At 45.9% G+C, this 23,255-nt stretch overlaps 1 protein-coding gene across 3 annotated transcripts in view; it reads right to left on the bottom strand.

The window, feature by feature from the left end:
• The window catches only part of DDX6 (DEAD-box helicase 6), a 76,304-nt gene extending 53,288 nt beyond the window's left edge, over positions 1-23,016 (bottom strand). The window contains exon 1 of one of the 3 annotated variants that reach the window (XM_056542663.1): positions 22,994-23,016. The gene's annotated coding sequence lies outside the window, so the exon portion shown is untranslated. Of the gene's footprint in view, positions 1-7,977; positions 8,001-8,103; positions 8,363-22,993 lie in introns of those variants that run through there. The other 2 variants (XM_056542661.1, XM_056542662.1) reach the window with 2 other exon arrangements.
• Positions 23,017-23,255: the final 239 nt, after the last annotated feature.

Here is a 23,255-nt window from a genome sequence, read left to right as displayed (position 1 = left end):
CTGAAGCGATAGGAGTGAGGTGGCAGGGGTGCCACCCCTCCTATCCCTGCTATTGATCATCAAGACGCGATGACCAATAGCAGATCGGGGGGGGGGGGCTTTACTTTCCGTTTCCCCGTACTACCCACCCACAATAGGCGGGGCAGAACGGGGAAACGACACAGGACTGGCGCCGAAGTCCACTCACTCATCGGCAGCGGGTGACGATCGACAGAACAGGACAGCGACGCAGCTCCGCGGATCCTACGGAAGCCGGTGAGTTGCTTAGCAACATCTGGAGGGCTACAGTCTTGAGACCACTATAGAGTGGTCTCTAAACTGTAGCCCTCCAGATGTTGCAAAACTACAACTCCCAGCATGCCCAGAGAGCCGTTTAGTCATGCTGGGATTTGTCGTTTTGCAACAGCTGGAGAGCTACAGTTTGAGACCACTGCACAATGATCTCTATACTGTCGCTCTCCAGATCTTGCAAAACTACAACTCCCAGCATGCCCACATAGCAGCTTGCTGTCTGAGCATGCTGGGATTTGTAGTTTTGCAACATCTGGAGGTCCACAGTTTGGAGATCACTGTGCAGTGGTCTCTATAAACTATAGCTCTCCAGTTGTTGCATAACTATATCTCCCAGCATGCCTTTCTACAATCAGTACATGCTGGGAGTTGTAGTTTTGCAAAAGCTGGAGGCACACTGGTTGGAAAATACTGAGTTAGGTAACTGAAGGTTTTCCAACCAGTGTGCCTCCAGCTGTTGCAAACAGTACATGCTGGGAGTTGTAGTTTTGAAACAGCTGGAGGTTTGCTCCCCCACCCCCCACCCCCATGTGAACGTACAGGGTACATTCACACAGGCAGGTTTACAGTTAGTTTCTGCTTCAAGTTTGGGCTACACTACCACAAAATAAAGTAAAACACAACATATACACCCCCTTACACTGTCCCCCCCCCCCCCAATAAAAATGAAAAACGTATCGTACAGCAGTGTTTCCAAAACTGAGCCTCCAGCTGTTGCAAATCACCAACTCCCAGCATTTCCGGACAGCCACGGACTGTCCAGGCATGCTGGGAGTTTAGCAACAGCTGGAGGCACTCTGTTTGGAAATCACTGGCGTAGAATACCCCTATATCCACCCCTATGCAATCCCCATTAAGTCCTCAAATGCGTATGGCGCTCTCTCGCTTAGGAGCCCTGTCGTATTTCAAGGAAACAGTTTAGGGTCACATATGGGGTATTTCCGAACTCGGGAGAAATTGCACTACAAATTTGGGGGGCTTTTTTACGTTTACCCCTTATGAAAAGGAAAAGTTGGGGTGTACACCAGCCTGTTAGTTTAAAAAAAGAGAAACATTTTTACACTAACATGCTGGTTTTCCCAATACTTTTTATTTTGACAAGCTGTAAAAGCAAATAAAACACCCCAAAATTTGTAACGCAATTTCTCCCGAGTACGGAAATACCCCAAATGTGGGCGTAAAATTTTCTGCGGACGCACAACAAGGCTCAGGAGTGATAGCGCACTATGTACATTTGAGGCCTAAATTGGTGATTTGCACAGGGGTGGCTGATTTTACAGTGGTTCTGCCATAAACAAAATACCCACATGTGACCCCATTTTGGAAACTACACCCCTCACAGAATGTAACAAGGGGTATAGTGAGCCTTAACACCCCACAGGTGTTTGACAAAATAGTTGGATGGGAAAATGAGAAAAAAATGTTTTCGCTAAAATGCTGGTGTTACCCTAAATTTTTCATTTTCACATGGGATAATAGGAAAAAAGTCCCCCAAAATTTGTAACCCCATTTCTTCTGAGTAAGAACATACCCCATATGTGGATGTAAAGTGCTCTGCGGGTGCACTACAATGCTGAGAAGGAGCGCCATTGGGATTTTGAAGAGAAAATTTGTCCGGAATTGAAGGCCACGTGTGTTTACAAAGCCCCCATAGTGCCAGAACAATGGACCCCCCCACATGTGACCCCATTTTGGAAACTACCCCCCTCACGTAGTGTAATAAGGGGTACAGTGAGCATTTACGCCCCCCACAGGTGTCTGACAGATTTTTGGAACAGTGATCCGTGAAAATGAAAAAATTAAATTTTTCATTTGCACAGCCCACTAAATACTCACTGCACCCCTTAAAGGGTACCTCTCATCAAATAAACTTGACATATTTTTGATTAATGAATGTTGAATAACTTTCCAATAGCATGTTAATGAAAAATATGCTTCTTTCTATTGTATTTTTCCCGATCAGTCCTGTCAGCAAGCATTTCTGACTCATGCTGGAGTCCTAAACACTCAGAGCTGCCAGCCTGCTTTGTTCACAACCAAACAGGCTGTGAACAAAGCAGGCTGGCCGCTCTGAGTGTTCTCCTTTGTGAACAAAGCTGACTGGCAGCTCGTAGTGTTTAGGACTCCAGCATGAGTCTGAAATGCTTGCTGCCAGAACTGGTAGGGAGACCCCTAGTGGTCATTTCTTCAAAGTGGAAAATTAATTAGAAAGAAGCATATTTTTTAATAACATGCAATTGTAAAGTTATTCTGCATACATTAATCTATAATATATCAAAAGTTTTTTTGATGAGAGGTACCCTTTATATTCTGTGAGGGGTGTAGTTTCCAAAATGGGGTCACATGTTCTGACACCACGGGGGGCTTTGTAAATGCACATGGCCCCCCGACTTCCATTCCAAACAAATTCTCTTTCAAAAAGCTCAATGGCGCTCCTCCTCTTCTGAGCATTGCAGTTCGTCAGCAGAGTACTTGACGTCCACACATGGGGTATTTCCATACTCAAAAGTAGGGATCGACCGATTATCGGTATGGCCGATAATCATGATTTTGGGCATTATCGGTATCGGCAATTACCTTGCCGATAAGTTGATAATGCCCCGCACTGCGACCGCCGCACCCCCGACCCACCGCACCGCGTCGCACCCCCCACCGTGATGCTGGGTGGTATACCGGTATGGATTTTTGCCCATACCGCTCGGGCCCCACCCTCCGAGTCAATAAAAAAAATTAAACTTACCCGTAATGGGGGTGGTCCGGGCCATCCATCCATCGTTCCTGTAGTGTCCGGGGGCGTTCCGGGTGAAGAGTGAACCGGTCCGGGCTGTCCTTCTCCGGCGGTCATCTTCTCCACTCCGGGCAGGCTCCGGCCTAGTACGCTGCATAGACGCCGCTGCGCAGTGACGCCCCTGACGTCACGGCGACTATGCAGTGTACTAGGCCATAGCCTGCCCGGAGTGGAGAAGATGACCGCCGGAGAAGGACAGCCCAGACCGGTTCACTCTTCACCCGGAACGCCCCCGGACACTACAGGAACGATGGATGGATGGCCCGGACCACCCTGACAGGTAGGGGGAGAAAAGCGGGTGGCGGCGGCAGCCTATGGCCCCGCAAAAGCCACTGCAGATCATTGATTTAAAGCGCCCGCTTTAAATCAATGATCTGCAGCGGTGTCTCAGGGGGTTAAATAGCCGATAACTTATACCGGAATAACGGTATAAGTTATCGGCTATCGGCCCTAACCTGCACCGATTATCGTTATCTGCCCTAAAAAACAGATATCGGTCGATCCCTACTCAAAAGAAATGGGGTTACAAATTTTGGTGGTCATTTTCTCCTATTACCCCTTGTAAAAATGTAAAATTTGGGGAAAACAGTATTTTAGTGAAAAAATATTTTTTTCTCATTTACACATCCAACTTTCACAAAAAGTCGTGAAATACCTGTGAGGTGTTAAGGCTCATTGTACCCCTTGTTACGTTCCTTGAGGGGTGTAGTTTCCAAAATAGTATGCCATGTGTTTTTTTTTTTTGCTGTTCTGGAACACTAGGTGCTTCCTAAATGCGACATGCCCCCCAAACACCATTTAAGCAAAATTTGCTTTCCAAAAGCTAAAGGTGACTCCTCTTCTGAGCATTGTAGTTCGCTCGCAGAGCATTTTACATCCTTACACGGGGTATTTATATACTCAGAAGAGATTGGGTTACAAATTTTGGGGGGCATTTCCTCCCATTACCCTTTGTAAAAAGGATAAATTTGGGGGAAAAAACTGCACTGTAGTAAAAATTTTTTCTTCTTCATTTACACATCCGACTAACGAAAAGTCGTCAAACACCTGTGGGGTGTTAAGGCTCACTGGACCCCTTGTTACGTGCCTTGAGGGGTGTAGTTTCCAAAATGGTATGCCATGTGGGGGTTTTCTGCTGTTCCGGCACCATAGGGGCTTCCTAAATGTGACATGCCCCCCAAAAACCATTTCAGCAAAATTCACTCTCCAAAATCCCATTGTCGCTCCTTCCCTTCTGAGCCCTCTATTGCGCCCGCCTAACACTTGACATACACACATGAGGTATTTCCTTACTCGAGAGAAATTGGGTTACAAATTTTGGGGGGATTTTTCTTCTATTACCCCTTGCAAAAAAATGAAGATTTTGAATTTTCTCCTTCACTTCACGTCATTTTGAATACTCTGAGGGGTGCAGTTTTTATAATGGGGTCATTTGTGGGGGTATTTTTAATAAGAAAGTCCTTCAAATCCACTTCAAATTTCAGCAGCAATTTTTCACAAAATTTTCAAAATCAGAATTTTTCAGGGACCAGTTTTGAAGCCCTCTGGTGTCTTCCAAAAGTAAAAATATGTAAACTTTATGATGCAGTCATAAAGTAGACATATTGTATATGTGAATCAATATAAAATTTATTTGGAACATCTGTTTTCCTTATAAGCAGAGCTTCAAAGTTAAAAAAAAAATGCAAAAATAAAAAAATTTATCAAATTTGGAATTTTTCACCAAGAAACGATTCAAGTATCGACTAAATTTTACCACTAACAAACTAGAATAGGTCACGAAAAAATTATCTCGGAATCAGAATGAAAGGTAAAAGCATCCCAGAGTCCTTAAGGTATATTTGGGCTGGGTCCTTAAGGGGTTAATGATGTTACATTATACTTAACAGTTTTACAATCCCTCTCATCATTTGCTTTAGTTTAAGAGTATTAAGCGTCACCTCACTGCATAGGGGCTGCTGATTGGCTGCAGCAATCACGTGATGCCGGAGCCCAACTGAAGACATAATTTGCTGAAAACCAGGGGCTGAATGGGGTATAAATTGAGAATGGAGGCATAGGTAGGTATCTACTCATACATATGATAGTTACAGTATATAGAAGTTCTGTAAACATACAGGCCCCAGTTTTCGGTATAAAGTACATAGATTTCCTGTTTACATAAAGACATCCATCTACTCATCATATACACACATACATATACACAATACACATATATATATACACACACACACACATGGATATATAGAGAGATGCAAATCAAAACATTTTGCAATACCTTTTTTTATTGGACTAACAGAGACAAGCTTTCAGGATTCCTCCCTTTATCATCTCTATAAAATTCTTTTAGTCCGATAAAAAAGGTATTACAAGATACTAGGAATCGACCGATTATCGGTATGGCCGATATCGGCCGATAATCACGATTTCGAGCATTAACGGTATCGGCAATTACCTTGCCGATAAGCCGATAATGCCACGCCCCCCACCACACCGCGACCGGGCCCCCCCCCGACCCGCCGCACCCCCCACCGTAGTGCTGGGGCGTATACCGGTATGGATTTTTGCCCATACCGCTATACCGGTCGGGCCCCTCCCCCACCCTGCGAGTCAATAAAAAAAAAAAAATTAAACTTGCCTGTAATGGGGGTGGTCCGGGCCATCCATCCTTCCTGTAGTGTCCGGCGGCATTCCGGGTGGAGGGTGAACCGGTCCGGGCTGTCCTTCTCCGGGGGTGCTCTTCTCCACGCCGGGCAGGCTCCGGCCTAGTACGCTGCATAGACGCCGGTACGCCGTGACGTCAGGTGCGTCGCTGCGCAAGAGCCTCACTGCGCAGCGGCATCTATGCTGTGTTACTAGGCCGGAGCCTGCCCAGAGTGGAGAAGATGACCCCCGGAGAAGAAGGACAGCTCGGACCAGTGCACCCTCCACCCGGAATGCCGCCAGACACTACAGGAAGGAAGGATGGATGGCCCGGACCACCCTGACAGGTAGGGGGAGAGAAGCGGGTGGCGACGGCGGCCTATGGCACCGCAAAAGCCACTGCAGTGCATTGATTTAAAGCGCCCGCTTTAAATCAATGATCTGCAGCGGTATCGCGGGGGGATAAATAGCCGATAACTTATACCGGAATACCAGTATAAGTTATCGGCTATCGGCCCTAACCTCCACCGATTATCGGTATCGGCCCCAAAAAACGATATCGGTCGATCCCTACAAGATACTGCAACATTTTTTGATTTGCATCTGCATCACTGGACTAATACGGCTACTCAAATTTACTAATATATATATATATATATATATATATATATATATATATATATATATATATATACACACACACACACACACATATACACACACACACACCCTGGGCTACTCCTTACATACACAGATATCAGGGGGGATTACTAGAGTTACAGTATAAAGACGTGCTGTTTACATACAAGCACTTGTCTAGTCCTATATACAGTACATAAATCTGCTGTATACATAAAGGCATTGACCCACTTCTCACATACAGATATCTGGGGAGCCCTATGGTAACGTTAGATTTTTCTCTTTTTTTTTTTTACATATGGCCCTCGACTACTCCTATATACTGTACATAGATGTGCTGTATACATACAGACCCTAGACTATTCCTCCTATACAGATATCTGGGGGGCCCTATAGTAACAGTATACACATTTGTTTACATACAGGCCATAGACTACTCCAATATACTGTACATAGATCTGCTGTATACACATAGGCCTCGGTCTGTATATACAGTATATAGATCTGCTAGCCTGTTTACTCCTCACATATATAGATCTGCTGTATATACATGTATCATATATATAGATCAGTTTATACCGGCCTTGGTCTACTCACATAGGAGTAGATTAGTGACAGTATATAATTTGTTTACATACCGGCCTCATTCTACTTCTCACAGATATCTGTGTGTACGACTATATTTTCAGTATATAGATACAGGCATTAATAGTCTTCTATATACAGTTCATAGATTTTCTGTATAAATACAGGTCTCCATCTACTCACAGGAATCTGGGGGGGGCCTATGTTTACAGTATATAGATCTGTATACATACCGGCTTTAGTCTACTCCTATATACTGTACTCTGCTGTATACATACAGGCCTTAGTCTTCTCACACATATATAGGGGAGCCCTATAGTTACAGTATACTGTGTTTATATACAGGCCTTCATCTTCTATATACAGTACATAGATTTGCAGTATAAATAAGGGCCTCAGTCTACTCACATACAGATTTCTGTGGAGGGAGGGGAGCACAATAGTTACAGTATATAGATTGTTGTATACAGACCTGGTCTACTCCTCACATATACACAGTATACTGACTTTATATATAGGCCTTAGTCTCCTATATACTGTACATAGATCTGTTGTATACAGACATCAGTCTACTTAACAAAAAAAAAAAAGATATATATATATATAGATATATATATATATATATATATATGTATGTATATTTTTTTATATAGGGGAGACCTATATACAGTATACTGACTATATACAGGCCTTAGTCGCCTATATACCGTACATATATCTGATGTATACAGACCTCGGTCTACTCACATATATATAGGGGAGATCTATATACAGTATACTGACTATATACAGGCCTTAGTCGCCTATATACCGTACATATTACAGACCTCGGTCTACTCACATATATATAGGGGAGACCTATATACAGTATACTGACTTCACATACAGGCTCATTAGCTCAGCTAAACTACAACCCCCCGCATCCCTAGGCCTCGCTGTCAGGACATACTGAGAGTTGTAGTGAGCCCACAGCCGACCGTCCTGCCCCCACTTCCATGCAGTCATTCCCCGGGCCCTTTCTCTCTACTCACCGAATAACAACGTTCACCCTCCGCGGACCCCTCACGTCCCCCCGGGCAGTTCCCCCACATTCACCCCGGGCCTGACCATCACCCCCTCCCTCCCCCAATCTCCCGCACAGGCCTCACACCACGCACCCCGCGGCCCGATCACTTCCGATTCCTCAGCGCCGCGATGTCCTCCTCTTCAGACTGTGTCTCGTCGTTGATGGATCATTTGTCACTATTATTCATTCTTTTTTTTTTTTCTTTCGTTTTTTTAAATCCTTTTTTTTTTCTTCTTATTTTTTTTTGTTTCTTCTCCGTGCGTTTTTCTAAGTCGAAGCTCCAAAATGGCTTCCTTCCTCCTTTAAACCCTCCCCGCGCCGCGCGTCTGAATCCCTCCGCCGTGAAGTGCGGTTCGCTGTTTTCACCGCACGAGCACTGGTAACTGTATCAGTGCGCGGATTATTTACTGACTGGAAACACTTCCGGAGCATAGTAACCAACTGGGGGGGGGGAGGTGTGGAGAGGGGGTTGTTGTCTTTGTCGACTCAGAAACCATTTTCTACAATACAAAGTAAATGTGGTGTCAGTCCTTGTATCGCACATGTAATGCGGCGACCTGGTTTGTGTACTGCTTATATGAACACATGAGAAGGCTTCAGGGAAGTGCATGAATGGCAACTCCCCAATATGGTGTAATTAGAAGTGAGGCCAGGAAGCTGCCTGGTGATACACATAGCAGAGGTGCACATTATAGAGATCAGGTGAAGGGAAAGGACACAATCACACCTGCAGGTTTTCATGCAGTTTTTAAGCCAATTCCAAGAAGTGGATTTAGGGTAGGTTCACACTACACTCCTTCTTCTGCAGTGGTTCCCAACCTGGTTGCCTCCAGCTGTTGCAAAACTACAACTCCCAGCATGCCCGGACAGCCTTTGGCTGTCCGGGCATGCTGGGAGTTGTAGTTTTGCAACAGCTGGAGGCAACCAGGTTGAGAAACGCTACGTTAGACGTATCTATCAGAATTCCGACGTATACACGAGCAGCAGACCCCATTGAATTCTATGGGCAAATGGTGTCACCTAGGATATATGCGCTGTTTTCAGCACACTCACAAACGCAGGCTGTTGCGCCTCCAAAATAGCGCGTAGATTTACGGCCATTGAATTTTATGGGGTTTGCTGCTCCTGTAAGCAGTATATGTCAGCACCACAGTTTTTTTTTGGGGGGGGGGGGGGAGAACATGACTAATTGGAACTACCCTAAGGGTGCATTCACACCACGTTTTTGCAATACAGTTCCCGTATCAGGTTTTTGATGAAACACGCGTTCCTCAAAACCGGACTAAACTGTATCAAAAAGTGTGTACAAATTTTAACCCATATACGGTTGAAAAATGATGTCCGGTTGCATCCATTTTTCAAGAAAAAAAAACAGTATACGTTTTTAACTTTTCACTCCATTTTGAATAAAGTTTCACTTGTTTGATTAAAATTCCAAGAAAATAAACTGTGCAAAGTCAAAAACTGTATGGTGAAAACCTGATGGAACCGTAAGCACATACAGTTCTGTACGGTTCCCATTGACTCCCATGTTTAAAAAAAAAAAAAAACATACGGTTAAATACAGTTTTTCACCCCGACCCAAAAAAAGTGGTAGCCTACGGTTTTGGGTACAGGTAAAAAAACTGGACAAAACCATATGAGATGCAAAACGGACTAAACCTGATGATGCTTTTGACATAAAGTTTACAATGTTAAGTCAATGCGTACAGTTTTCAACTTGAAACCGTATACGGGAACTGTATAGCAAAAACGTGGTGTGCATGCACCCTAAGGAGGAAGTATAAGGGTGGGGATACACAGTTATATATACAAAGCATCTAATGATTGTAGTCACATTGGGGAGATTTATCAAAACGTGTCTAGAGATAGAGTGGTGCCCAATCAGATGGCTGCTATGGGCAACTAAACCACTCTTCCTCTGCACAGGGTTTGATAAATCTCCCCTATTGGGACTTTTAAAGGGGTACTCCGCCCCTGGCATCTTATCCCCTATCCAAAGGATAGGGGATAAGATGTTAGATCGCCGCGGTCCCGCTGCTGTGGACCCCGGGGATCGCCGCTGCGGCACCCCGCTATCATTACTGCACAGAGCGGGTTCGCTCTGTGCGTAATGACGGGCGATACAGGGGCCGGAGCAGCGTGACGTCATGGCCCGTCCCCTTAATGCAAGTCTGTGGCAGGGGGCGTGACGACCGCCATGCCCCCTCCCATAGACTTGTATTGACGGGGGTGGGCCGTGACGTCACGAGGGGCGGAGCCGTGACGTAACGATGCTCCGGCCCCTGTATTGCCCGTTATTACGCGCAGAGTGATCTCGCTCTGCGCAGTAATGATAGCGGGGTGCCGCAGCAGCGATCCCCGGCGTCCCCAGCAGCGGGACCGCGGCGATCTGACATCTTATCCCATATCCTTTGGATAGGGGATAAGATGTCTAGGGGTGGAGTACCCCTTTAACATAGCACAATAGTCACCCAAAGTCCAAATTTGATGTATTCTTTTTAGTTGCCTGTGACTTTGCCTTCAATAACTTCATTGCAAGTCACATGACCTATACGACTCTAAATGCTATTGTCACTATCCTCTAGGACAGGGTTCCCAATTAGTTTGACTCCAGCTGTTGCAAAACTATAACACCCAGCATGCCCAGACAGGCGAAGGCTATCCGGGTGTGCTGGGAGTTGTAGTGTTGCAACAGTTTGAGGCATCCTGATTGGGAAATTCTGTCCTAGAGGAGATACTTTACCTATTTAGTGTGACCTTCTTGTGACTTCATTTTTTTTTCCTGCCAAATCACAAACACACAAACCGCACATATTGTTGGGTCTCGCTACTTGCAATTTTGCTGTCATGCATCTCATGTCGCCGTGTAGCCTTATTCTTTGTTGATAATCAACTACGCAGTTTATGCACCAAGAACCACCTGGTTAATGCTCGTGTGAACATGCTCTAAGGAGAATTTTACATGGCCCAACGCACGCTGTAAACGACTGCCGATGTGATAGATTACAAGGCTCGACCATTGTGGGTAGAGGGCCACATAAATGGTCACTGGATCATTCATGAGACCCTTTGCTTCCATCATTGTCATCTACACGTCCCCTATCACATAAGGAGATGTGCGGCTGATGGATGATGGGTTTGTTAGAGAGTCAAAATGGAGCAATTAGTATTTTCTCATTCATCGGCTGATTACTGGCTCTTTTACACAGGCCAGTATTGTCTGTGCAGCTGATAATGGCTCTGTGTAATAGGGCCCAAAGCCTTTCCTTTATATTTCCCATTCCTTCTGAATCCACTCCGGAGTTTGGCTCAAAAAAAATAACAAAAAAACTAAATCCCACCCGACGAAAATGGGATGCAACGTATGCAGCGGACCCAATTCACTTCTATGGCAGAATGGCATCACCCCTAGTGACACTGTTTGGGACATATGCGCTATTTTAAATGGACTCTTGAAGAGGGCTGTTGTGCTTTTGAAGTAGGTGAATCCTTTTAGCCATAGAAATGAATGGGGTTCGCTGCTACTGTTAAAGGATAACTGTCAGCCTGATCAGCCACACTAAACCCAATACACTGGGTGCAAGGAAGTGTCACTTACCAAAATCAGTCCAGTAGTCCCTTCGATATTTCCCGGAGAAGTTCCATTGCTCCATTTAGTTAATTGCGTGCAGGAGGCGGGGCCCTGCCAGCTGCCCGCCCCCTGCTTCTTTCAGCCTCCTCTACTGCCGGCCCCTCTATTATCATATTCAGCGACTCAACGTCCTAGTGACGCGAGTCACATGTCACTTTAGCACAGGGCTCAGAGCAAGGAGCACATGCGCCGTTCTTTTACAGTGGGCTCTCAAATTTCTTAATCACGTGAGAGCCAAATCTTACGAGAGCGACTGTAAAAGAATGGCGCATGTGCTCCTTGCTCTAAGCGCTGCGCTCACGTGATATGCAACTCACTTCACTAGGACGTTTAGTCGCTAAATATGATAATAGAGGGGCAGCAGTAGAGGAGGCTGAAAGAAGCAGGGGGCGGGCAGCCGGAGGTGCCCTGCCTCCTGCACACAATTAAAAATAGAGCAACGGAACTTTTCCAGGAAATATCAAAGGAACCACTGGACCGATTTTGGTGACACCTCCTTGCACTCCTGGTTACCACACTATAACCCATTGTATTGGCTTTAGTGTGGGTGATCAGGGTGACCGTTTTCCTTTAACAGTATACATCGGCTTCCTGTTTTCGGTGGGTTGCCGATGGATATGATTAACCGGGGCAGAAATGTAGTGTGTTTGTACCTTTCGGCTTGGTTCACACTATGTTCCTGCCCCTGTTAAAGGAATACTCTGGTGAAAACCTTTTTTCTTTGAAATCAGCTGGCTCCGGAAAGTTAAACAGATTTGTAAATTACTTCTATTAAAAAATCTTAATCCTACCTGTACTTATTAGCTGCTGAATACTACAGAGGAAATTCTTTTCTTTTTGGAATGCTCTCTGATGACATCACGAGCACAGTGCTCTCTGCTGACGTTATTATAATAATAATAATGTCTTTATTGTTGTCCTTAGTGCGATTTGAACCCAAGTCCCCAGCACTGCAAGGCAGCAGTGCTAACCACTAAGCCACCATGCTGCCCTTAGCATACATCTGCTATGCACGGTTGCTAAAATGGACAGAGATGTCAGCAGAGAGCACTGTGCTCGTGATGTCATCAGTGTTCCAAAAAGAAAGGAATTTCCTCTGTAGCATTAAGCAGCTAATAAGTACTGGAAGGATTAAGATTTTTTAATAGAAGTAATTTACAAATATGTTTAACTTTCTGGCACCAGTTGATTTAAAAGAGTACCCCTTTAATTGTATCCGTCAGCATCCGTTTAGGATGCTTCTGCTATTTTTAGTGGACTCAAAAGCAAGGGCTGCTGCGTTTTTGAAATAGCGCATACACCCCGAACTAAGTCACTAGGTGACTCAATCCGGCCAGATACGTGACGGGAGTTCGCTGCTCCCATTAACAGTATACGTCAGCATTCCGTTCTCATTGGCATGTAGACGGATATGAATACCAGTGGGAGGAACTTGCTGGGGGTTATCCATGTAAAATGCTGGGGGTTATCCATGTAAACACACACACACACACACATATATATATATATATATATGTAAACACATTAACACAAACACATAAAAATAACTAACTTAGGGTACTATCTCACTAAATTCTGGCCCCCGTTAATAATATCCCTTGGCATCCTGCTGACATATAAGGATGCTGATGTATTCTGTTAAAGGACAACTGCAGCCATAACAACTTATCCCCTATCCACAGGATAGGGTATAAGTGTTTGATCGCGGGGAGTCCGACCGCTGGGACCCCTCGCGATCTCCCAAGCGGGCCCTGACATTGCTGCTCCATAAGAGCGGCTAATGCGCTTAGCGTCGGCCTTAGTGAGGTTGACGGTATGCCCCCTCCACGCTCCCTCCCCATAAAGCTCTATGGATAGGAGTTAAGTTGTCATGGCTGCATATTTTCTTTAATGGGAGCAGCGGATTCACTTATAAAGACGAACAGAGTCACTCCAAGTGACTCAGTATGGGACGTATCTGCTATTTTAAGCAGACTCATGACGGGCTGTTGCGCTCTTGAAATAGAGCATACGTCCCGAATGGAGTCACCAGGTGACTTTGTTCAGCAATAGAAGTGAATGTGGTCCGCTGCTCCTGTTAAAGGGGTATTCCAGGCCAAAACTTTTTTTTATATATCAACTGGCTCCGGAAAGTTAAACAGATTTGTAAATTACTTCTATTAAAAAATCTTAATCCTTCCAATAGTTATTAGCTTCTGAAGTTGAGTTGTTGTTTTCTGTCTTACTGCTCTCTGATGACTCACGTCCCGGGAGCTGTGGATTTCCCGGGACGTGACATCATCATTGAGCAGTTAAATAGAAAACTTCAGAAGCTAATAACTATTGGAAGGATTAAGATTTTTTAATAGAAGTAATTTACAAATCTGTTTAACTTTCCGGAGCCAGTTGATATATAAATATATAAAAGGTTTTGCCTGGAATAGCCCTTTTTTTTTTTTTTGTCCCTGCCTATTACCCATCTATCCCTAACCCCCTCTCTGTCTTAAATTTTTTTTTTTTACATATTAAAAATGCTTTTTTGTCTGCCTGGTAGCGTGCTCACCACGTCACTGATGCCTGCTGGGGCCGGCACTTCTGCCCGTAGTTCACCTATACAGGGTGCCTTCAGCTGTTTCCCCACTGCAAATCCCAGCTTGCCCTGACATCTATTGGCTGTCAGGGCATGCTGGCAGTGGTAGTGGGGAAACAACTGGAGGCACCCTGTATAGGTGAAAACCGGAGCACATACCGCTCCCAGCCGCGCAGCCCGCAACCCCGCCCCCGTCGCGCCGCTCAACTCACTCTCCCTCCCCCTTAGTTCACCCAGAGACCCCCTTTCGATCTGTCCCTTTGTCCTTGGACTTCTGCGGGACTGTCCCTTTGCCCTTGGACTACTGCGGGACTTTTAGAACTACTACTTCCATCATGGACATACTTCATACATGATGAGAGTTATAGTACAGGGGCTGAGGTGCAGATTGCACTGGGATTCTCCAGAGACCCGCTGCGATCCGCATTTATTAACTGTAAAAGCCGGCGGCACATGCGGCTACACTGTGCTCCCCGCCGGCTCCTGTATGCACTGTCATAATTCATAATCCCCGACCGGAAGAGGGGAGCTCTGATTGGTGAAAAGCTATTCACGAATCAGAGCTCCGGTCTCCCGGTGGTGGGGATCATGATTTATGACTATACAGTATTCCCCATCTGGAGCCGACGGGAAGTGCAGTGTAGCAGCATGTGCCTCCGGCTTGTTAACTTAATAAATGCGGATCGCAGTGGGTCTCAGCAGAATGACCTGCTGCGATCTGCACCTCAGCCCCTGGACTATAACTCCCATAATGGATGGATTCTGTCCATTATGGGAGTAGTAGTCCTAAAAAAGGCCTGCAGCCGGGGGATGTGCAAGTGCCATCCCTTAACGCTGCGGTACTACAACTACTCCCATCATGGGACAGACTCAGTCTATGATGGGAGTTATAGTACAGGGGCTGAGGGACAGATCGCAGCAGGTCTTTCTCCAGAAACCATCTGCGATCCGCATTTATTAACTGTACAAGCCGACGGCTCCACTTCGCTCCCCACCGGCTCCTGTATACAGCTCTCATAATTCATAATCCCCACCGCCGGGAGACCGGAGCTCTGATTGGTGAATAGCTTTTCACCAATCAGAGCTCCCGTCTCCCGGCGGCAGGGATTATGAATGATGACAGCGTATACTGTATTCTCAGCCGGGAGCGCAGTGGAGCCGCATGTGCCGCCGGCTTTTACAGTTAATAAATGCGGATCGCAGCGGGTCTCTGGAGAATCACAGTGCGATCTGCCCCTCAGCCCATGGACTATAACTCCCATCATGGGCAGAGTCTGTCCATGATGGGAGTAGTAGTCCTAAATGTCCCAAAATAGTTAATATATTATGTTTCCAAAATGCAAAGGGGAACACAAGTTTTACATTCTCAGATGCTTTCTGACACTTTGGTACGTGTCCTCCGAGGTGGTGTAAATTTGCGCAAGAAAAGTGTTTTTGCGCATTTTTTTGCATTAAAAAAAATATTAATAATAAATTTGTTCTGCAGTAGAAAGTGCTCTATGGTAAACTTAACTGTAGACATGGCTATGAAGAATTTTATCAGATATTGCGCAAAAAAAAATGCTGAGAAACTCTTGCGCAAATTTTTGCCTTAAAAAATACACAAAAAAAGATCTAAATATAAATATATATATATATATATATATATATATATATATATTAGGGATTGACCGATATCGTTTTTTTAGGGCCGATACCGATAATCGGTGGAGATTAGGGCCGATAGCTGATAGCTTATACCGATATAAGTTATCGGCTATTTATCCCCCCGCGACACCGCTGCAGATCATTGATTTAAAGTGGGCGCTTTAAATCAATGCACTGCAGTGGCTTTTGCGGTGCCATAGGCCACCGCCGCCACCCGTTTCTCTCCCCTTGCCTGTCCGGGGGTCCTGAGACCTATCACCGCCACCGCTCCCCCGCCGCACCGCGACTGCCGCACCGCACCTACGACCGCCCAAACCCCCCCCCCCCCCCCACCGACCCGCCGCACCGCGACCGACCCCCCGCACCGCACCGGCCCCATTGCCTCCCCCATCCCCGATTTTATAATTACCTGTTCCCGGGGTCCACTCCACATCTGGCTCCGGTGGCGTCCTCCTGAACTGTCACTGTTTGCACTGACGGTGACATCACGTCACGCACGTCACGTCACTCGTCATTGCGCACAGCGTAACGCAGGACGCAGCAGGAGCAAGAAGTAGCGTGGGCTCCTGGAACAGGTAATTATATATATATATAAAACTCAAAGGGGGAGACTTATCAAAACCTGTCCAGAGAAAAAGTTGCTGAGTCGCCCATAGCAACCAATCAGAATGCTTCTTTCATTTTGCAGAGGACTTGTTAAAAATGAGAGAAACAATCTGATTGGTTGCTATGGGCAACTCAGCAACTTTTCCTCTGGACAGGTTTTTATAAATCTTCCCCAATGTGTGTGTGTATGTGTGTGTATGTATGTTCCAGCATCACGTCCAAAAGGTTAAAGATATTAACATGAAACTTGGCACACATGTTACTTATATGTCAACAACAAACATAGGATAGGTAATTTAACCCTTACTCACCCCCTGGGTCGGGGTTTTTGTTTAAAGTCCCATACAAGTCTATGGGAAATATATGTTACTGCATAACTTCCAAACGGCTGGAGATATTTCGATAATATTTGGTCACATGTTACTCATATGTTCACTTAAAATATAGGATAGTTAATTTAACCCTTAGCAAACAAGACAGGGCAAAGAGTGGGTCCGGCATTGCAAGCCACCTGAAACCCGTTCCGGGGAATGTCCAGCCGGCAACAAAGTCCTGCGGGGCAACACTGAGGGTGCACTCTAAAACGAACAGTAGCGAATAGTCACCTCGCAGCGACAGACTGTTTCCTGCGCCCTGTTTGCTGCGGCGCAGGAAACAGTCTGTGGCTGCGAGGCTGCTCCTCTGCGTCTTACGAATGTACCTTGCAACGGATACCGAATTAAGACTTCCTTTGGCACGAATACCTGAGTGAGTGCATCTGCTTTCTTCCTTAATTTAACCCTTAACTACCCCCCATTTGTGAGGGTCGGGTTTTTGTTTAACCCCTTAAGGACCCAGCCAATTTTCACTGTAGGACCCGGCCATTTTTTGCACATCTGACCACTGTCACTTTAAACATTAAATGCTTTTACCTTTCATTCTGATTCCGAGATTTTTTTTTTCATGACATATTCTACTTCATGTTAGAGGTAACATTTTGTCGATACTTGCATCATTTCCTGGTGAAAAATTCCAAACTTTGATGAAAAAATAGAAAATTTAGCATTTTTTTAAACTTTGAAGCTCTCTGCTTATAAGGAAAATGAATATTCCAAATAAATTATATATTGATTCACATATAAAATATGTCTACTTTATGTTTGCATAATAAAGTTGACATGTTTTTACTTTTGGAAGACATCAGAGGGCTTCAAAGTATAGCAACAATTTTTCACAAAATTTTCAAAATCGAAAAATTTTCAGGGACCAGTTCTGTTTTGAAGTGGATTTGAAGGGCCTTCATATTAGAAATACCCCACAAATGACCCCATTATAAAACCTGCACCCCTCAAAGTATTCAAAATGACATTCAAAAGGTTTGTTAACCCTTTAGGTGTTTCACAGGAATAGCAGCAAATTGAAGGAGAAAATTCAAACTCATTTTTTACACTCGCACGTAACAAGGGGTCCAGTGAGCCTTAACACCCCACAGGTGTTTGACGACTTTTCGTTAAAGTTGGATGTGTAAATGATTTTTTTTTTCACTGAAATGCTAGTTTTCCCTCAAATAAAATTTTTTTGCAAGGGATAATAGGACAAAATGCCCCCCAAAGTTTGTAAGCCCATCTCTTAAGAGTATGTAAATACCCCATGTTAGGACATAAAATGCTTTGCAGGCGAACTACAATGCTCAGAAGAGAAGGAGTCACATTTGGCTTTTGGAAAGCAAATTTTGCCGAAATGGTTTTGAGGGGCATGTCACATTTAGGAAACCACTATGTTGCCAGGACAGCAAAAAAAAAAAAACCACATGGCATACTATTTTGGAAACTACACCCCTCAAGGCACGTAACAAGGGGTCCAGGTGTTTGACGACTTTTCGTTAAAGTTGGATGTGTAAATGATTATTTTTTTTTTCACTAAAATGCTAGTTTTCCCTCAAATAATTTTGATCATGTGTGGACGTCAAGTGCTCTGCTGGCACACTACAATGCTCAGAAGAGAAGGAGCGCCATTGAGCTTTTGGGAAAAAAAAATTGTTTGGAATGGAAGTCAGGGGCATGTGCGTTTACAAAGCCCCCCATGGTGCCAGAACAGTGAACCCCCCCCCCCACATGTGACCCCATTTTGGAAACTACACCCCTCACAGAATTTAATAAGGGGTGCAGTGAGTATTTACACCCCACTGGCGTTTGACAGATCTTTTGAACAGTGGGCTGTGCAAATTAAAAATGTAATTTTTCATTTTCACGGACCACTGTTCCAAAAATCTGTCAGACACCTGTGGGGCGTAAATGCTCACTGTACCCCTTATTACATTACATGAGGGGTGTAGTTTCCAAAATGGGGTCACATGTGGGTATTTCTTTTTTTGTGTTTATGTCAGAACCGCTGTAAAATCAGCCACCCCTGTGCAAATCACCAATTTAGGCCTCAAATGTACATGGTGCGCTCTCACTCCTGAGCCTTGTTGTGCGCCCGCAGAGCATTTTACGCCCACATGTGGGGTATTTCCGTATTCAGGAGAAATTGCATTACAAATTTTGTGGGTCTTTTTTTCCTTTTACTGCTTGTGAAAATAAAAAGTATGGGGCAACACCAGCATGTTAGTGTAAAATGTATTTATTTGTTTACACTAACAGGCTGGTGTAGCCCCCAACCTTTCCTTTTCATAAGGGGTAAAAGGAGAAAAAGCCCCCCAAAATTTGTAGTGCGATTTCTCCCAAGTATGGAAATACCCCATATGTGGCCCTAAGCTGTTTCCTTGAAATACGACAGGGCTCCGAAGTGAGAGAGCGCCATGCATATTTGAGGACTAAATTAGGGATTGCATAGGGGTGGACATAGGGGTATTCTACTCCAATGATTCCCAAACAAAGTGCCTCCAGCTGTTGCTAAATTCCCAGCATGCCTTGACACTCAGTGGCTGTCCAGAAATGCTGGGAGTTTTTGTTTTGCAACAGCTGTAGACTCCGTTTTGGAAACACTGCCATACAATACGTTTTTAATTTTTATTGGGGGGGGGGGCAGTGTACGGGGGTGTATATGTTGTGTTTTATCCTTTATTATGTGTTAGTGTAGTGTAGTGTTTTTAGGGTACATTAGCACTGGCGTGTGACGGTGAGTTTCCCGCTAGGAGTTTGCGCTGCGGCGAAAAATTTGCCGCAGCCCAAACTTGAAGCAGGAAACTTACTGTAAACCTGCCCGTGTGAATGTACCCTGTACGTTCACCTGGGGGGGCAAACCTCCAGCTGTTTCAAAACTACAACTCTCAGCAGGTACTGACAGACCATGCATGCTGGGAGTTGTACTTTTGCAACAGCTGGAGGCACACAGGTTGGAAAACCTTCAGTTAGGTTCTGTTACCTAACTCAGTATTTTCCAACCAGTGTGCTTCCAGCTGTTGCAAAACTACAACTCCCAGCATGTACTGATCTCCAAAGGGCATGCTGGGAGATGTAGTTATGCAATAGCTGGAGGTACACAACTACAACTCCCAGCATGCCGAGACAGCTGTTTTGGCATGCTGGGATTTGCAGTTTTGCAACATCTGGAGGGCTACAGTTTTAGAGAACACTGCAAAGTGATCTCCAAACTGTGGTCCTCCAGCTGTTGCAAAACTACAAATCCCAGCATGCCCAGACAGCAAACAGCTGTTTGGGCATGCTAGGAGTTGTAGTTTTGCAAGATCTGGAGGAATACAGTTTAGAGATCACTGTATAGTGGTCTCTAACTGTAGCCCTCCAGCTGTTGCAAAACTACATATTCCAGCATGCTCAAACAGCTGTCTGGGCATGCTGGGAGTTGTAGTTTTGCAACATCTGGAGGGCTACGGTTAGACACCCTGTATAATGGTCTCAAACTGTACCCTCCAGATGTTGCTAGGCAACTCACCGGCTTCCGTCGGATCCAGCCGCACAACATCGCCGCCCGCCGATCTCCGTCGCCCGCTGCCTCCAACACCCGCCCGGATCGGTAAGTGGATCTTCGGCGCCGGTCCTCGTCGTTTCCCCGTTCTGCCCCGCCTATTGTGGGTGGGCAGGACGGGGAAAACGAACGTTAACCTCCCCGCCCCTGATCTGCTATTGGTGGTCGCGTCTAGACCACCAATAGCAGGGATAGCAGGGGTGGCACCCCTGCCACCTCACTCCTATCCCTTCAGGGGGATCGTAGGTGTCTGAGACAACCACAATCCCCCTTATATTCCGGGTCACCGCGTCACCATAGACCCCTAATGACCCGTTATTGCGCAAATCGCAAGTGTTAATTCACTTGCCATTTGCCGCCATCGCCGACATGGGGGGGGGGTCTAATGACCCCGCTGGGCGTTTGCACGGGATGCCTGCTGAATGATTGGGTACGTACGTCAAGGGTCCTTAAGGGGTTAAAGTCCCATGCAAATCAATGGGAAATGTATGTTCCCACATAACTTCCGTACGGCTAGAGATATTTCAATACCTGGTACACATATTACGGGTTGGGATATGAGGTCGGGATAGGAGGTCGAGATAGGAGGACGGGATATGAGGATGGGATATGAGGTCGGAATAGGAGGTTGAGATAGCAGGTCGGGATAGGAGGACGGGATATGAGGATGGGATATGAGGACGGGATATGAGGTCGGGATATGAGGTCGAGATATGAGGTCGAGATAGGAGGTCGAGATAGGAGGTCGAGATAGGAGGACGGGATATGAGGACGGGATATGAGGATGATATATGAGGTCGGGATAGGAGGTCGAGATAGGAGGACGGGATAGGAGGTCGGGATAGGAGGACGGGATATGAGGATGGGATATGAGGACTGGATAGGAGGTCGGGATAAGAGGTCGAGATAGGAGGTCGAGATAGGAGGACGGGATAGGAGGTTAGGATAGGAGGTCGGGATAGGAGGTTGAGATAGGACGGGATATGAAGATGGGATATGAGGTCGGGATAGGAGGTCGAGATAGGAGGATGGGATAGGAGGACGGGATAGGAGGTCGGGCTAGGAGGACGGGATATGAGGATGGGATAGGAGGTAGGGATAAGAGGACAAGATAGGAGGTCGAGATAGGAGGACGGGATAGGAGGTCGGGATAGGAGGTCGATATAGGAGATCGAGATAGGAGGACGGGATAGGAGGTCGAGATAGGAGGACGGGATAGGAGGACAGGATAGGAGGTCGAAATAGCAGGACGGGATATGAGGAGGGGATGGGAGGACGGGATAGGAGGATGGGATAGGAGGTCGAGATAGGAGGACGGGATAGAAGGTCGGGATATGAGGGCGGGATATGGGGTTGGGATATGACAACAATATATGAGGACGGGATATGAAGTCAAATGCTTCCTCTGTTGATTTTCCTCCACAAAAAGGTTTAGGAAGGAAAAACCGGTCAACGCCGGGTACTCAGCTAGTACAATTATAAATTCCCCTCAATGTGTGTGTGTGTATGTATGTTCCAGCATCACGTCCAAATGGCTAAAGATATTAACATGAAACTTGGCACACATGTTACTTATATGCCTACAACAAACATCGGATAAGTAATTTAGCCCTTAACTACCCCCATTTGTGAGGGTCAGGGTTTTTGTTTAAAGTCCCATGCAAATCAATGGGAAATGTATGTTCCCACATAACTTCCGTACGGCTGGAGATAATTCAATAATACCTGGTAAACATAATAATTATATGTCAAATAAAAATATATAATAGTTAAAATAACCCTTACCTACATCCTTATATAAAGGTGGGTTTTTGTTTCAAGTCCCATGCAAGTATATGGGACTTCCAGTACCTTGCTCCACAAGTTCCGCTCGGCATCTCATGGTGAATGTGTCAGTCCGGCTTGCAAGCCACACCCCACCTCACAAAGACATGCCTACTGTTTAAGCCCCACCCCTTTTATTCACTACCCTTTTTGTGCATGGGTCTGGCTTGCAAATCACGCCTAGTCCCACAAAGGCATGTCCCCTTCTATTTTCAGCTTACAATATCTTCATCACAAATCAGTACCACCTGAGGACAGGATATGAGGATGGGACATAAGGAGGGGATATGAAGTCGGGAAATGAGGACAGTTTATGAGGTTGGGATATGAAGTCGGGATTTGAGGTCGGGGTATGAGGACGGGATATGAGGTTAGGATATGAGGATGGCATATGAAGATGATATATGAGGTCGAAATTGTCACGGCGAGTGCTCTGGTCCCGCACCCCGACCGTGAGCGCCCGCCGTCTCCCTCTCCCACTGGGTCCGCAATTCGCATCGCGGCACGTGGCCACATACAAATCGCGGCCCATGGCTTACCCCCTGCTGCCCGACTCTCTGCTTCCCCGCTTGCAAGCCCCCACCTCCTAGGGTGCGCGCAGCACCTACTCTAGATTTAAAGGGCCAGCACACCACTAATTGGTGTCTGGTCCATCCCATATGTTATTTATGCCAACTCCTCCCCCACTTCCCTGCCGGATCTTCAGTGCCCCTAGCCTGAGATTAAGCCTTCCTTTTGCCTGTTTACCTCTTCCTGTGTATCTAGACCCTCCTGCTACGTTATTTGACTACGCACCTTTGCCGCCTGACCTCCTGCTAAGTTTGACTACGCTTCTGCCATCCTCTGGTACCTCGTCTTGCCCAGCTACCTGTGTGGTCGAGCCGTGTCGGGGGTAGCGACCTGGGTGTAAACTGCTGCAGCAAGCCCATCCTGCCTTGCAGCGTGCTCTGGTGAAGACCAGTGGCACCTTAGACTCCGCTCCCCGATACTGTCATCGTCACACAGGTTAGTAGGATCCTCATCTCGCTTTGTGACAGCAAGATCCGGCCATGGATCC

Source organism: Hyla sarda, chromosome 10 (assembly GCF_029499605.1).
Source record: "Hyla sarda isolate aHylSar1 chromosome 10, aHylSar1.hap1, whole genome shotgun sequence".
NCBI lineage: Eukaryota > Metazoa > Chordata > Amphibia > Anura > Hylidae > Hyla > Hyla sarda.
This window is presented reverse-complemented; position numbering and strand designations above follow the sequence as displayed.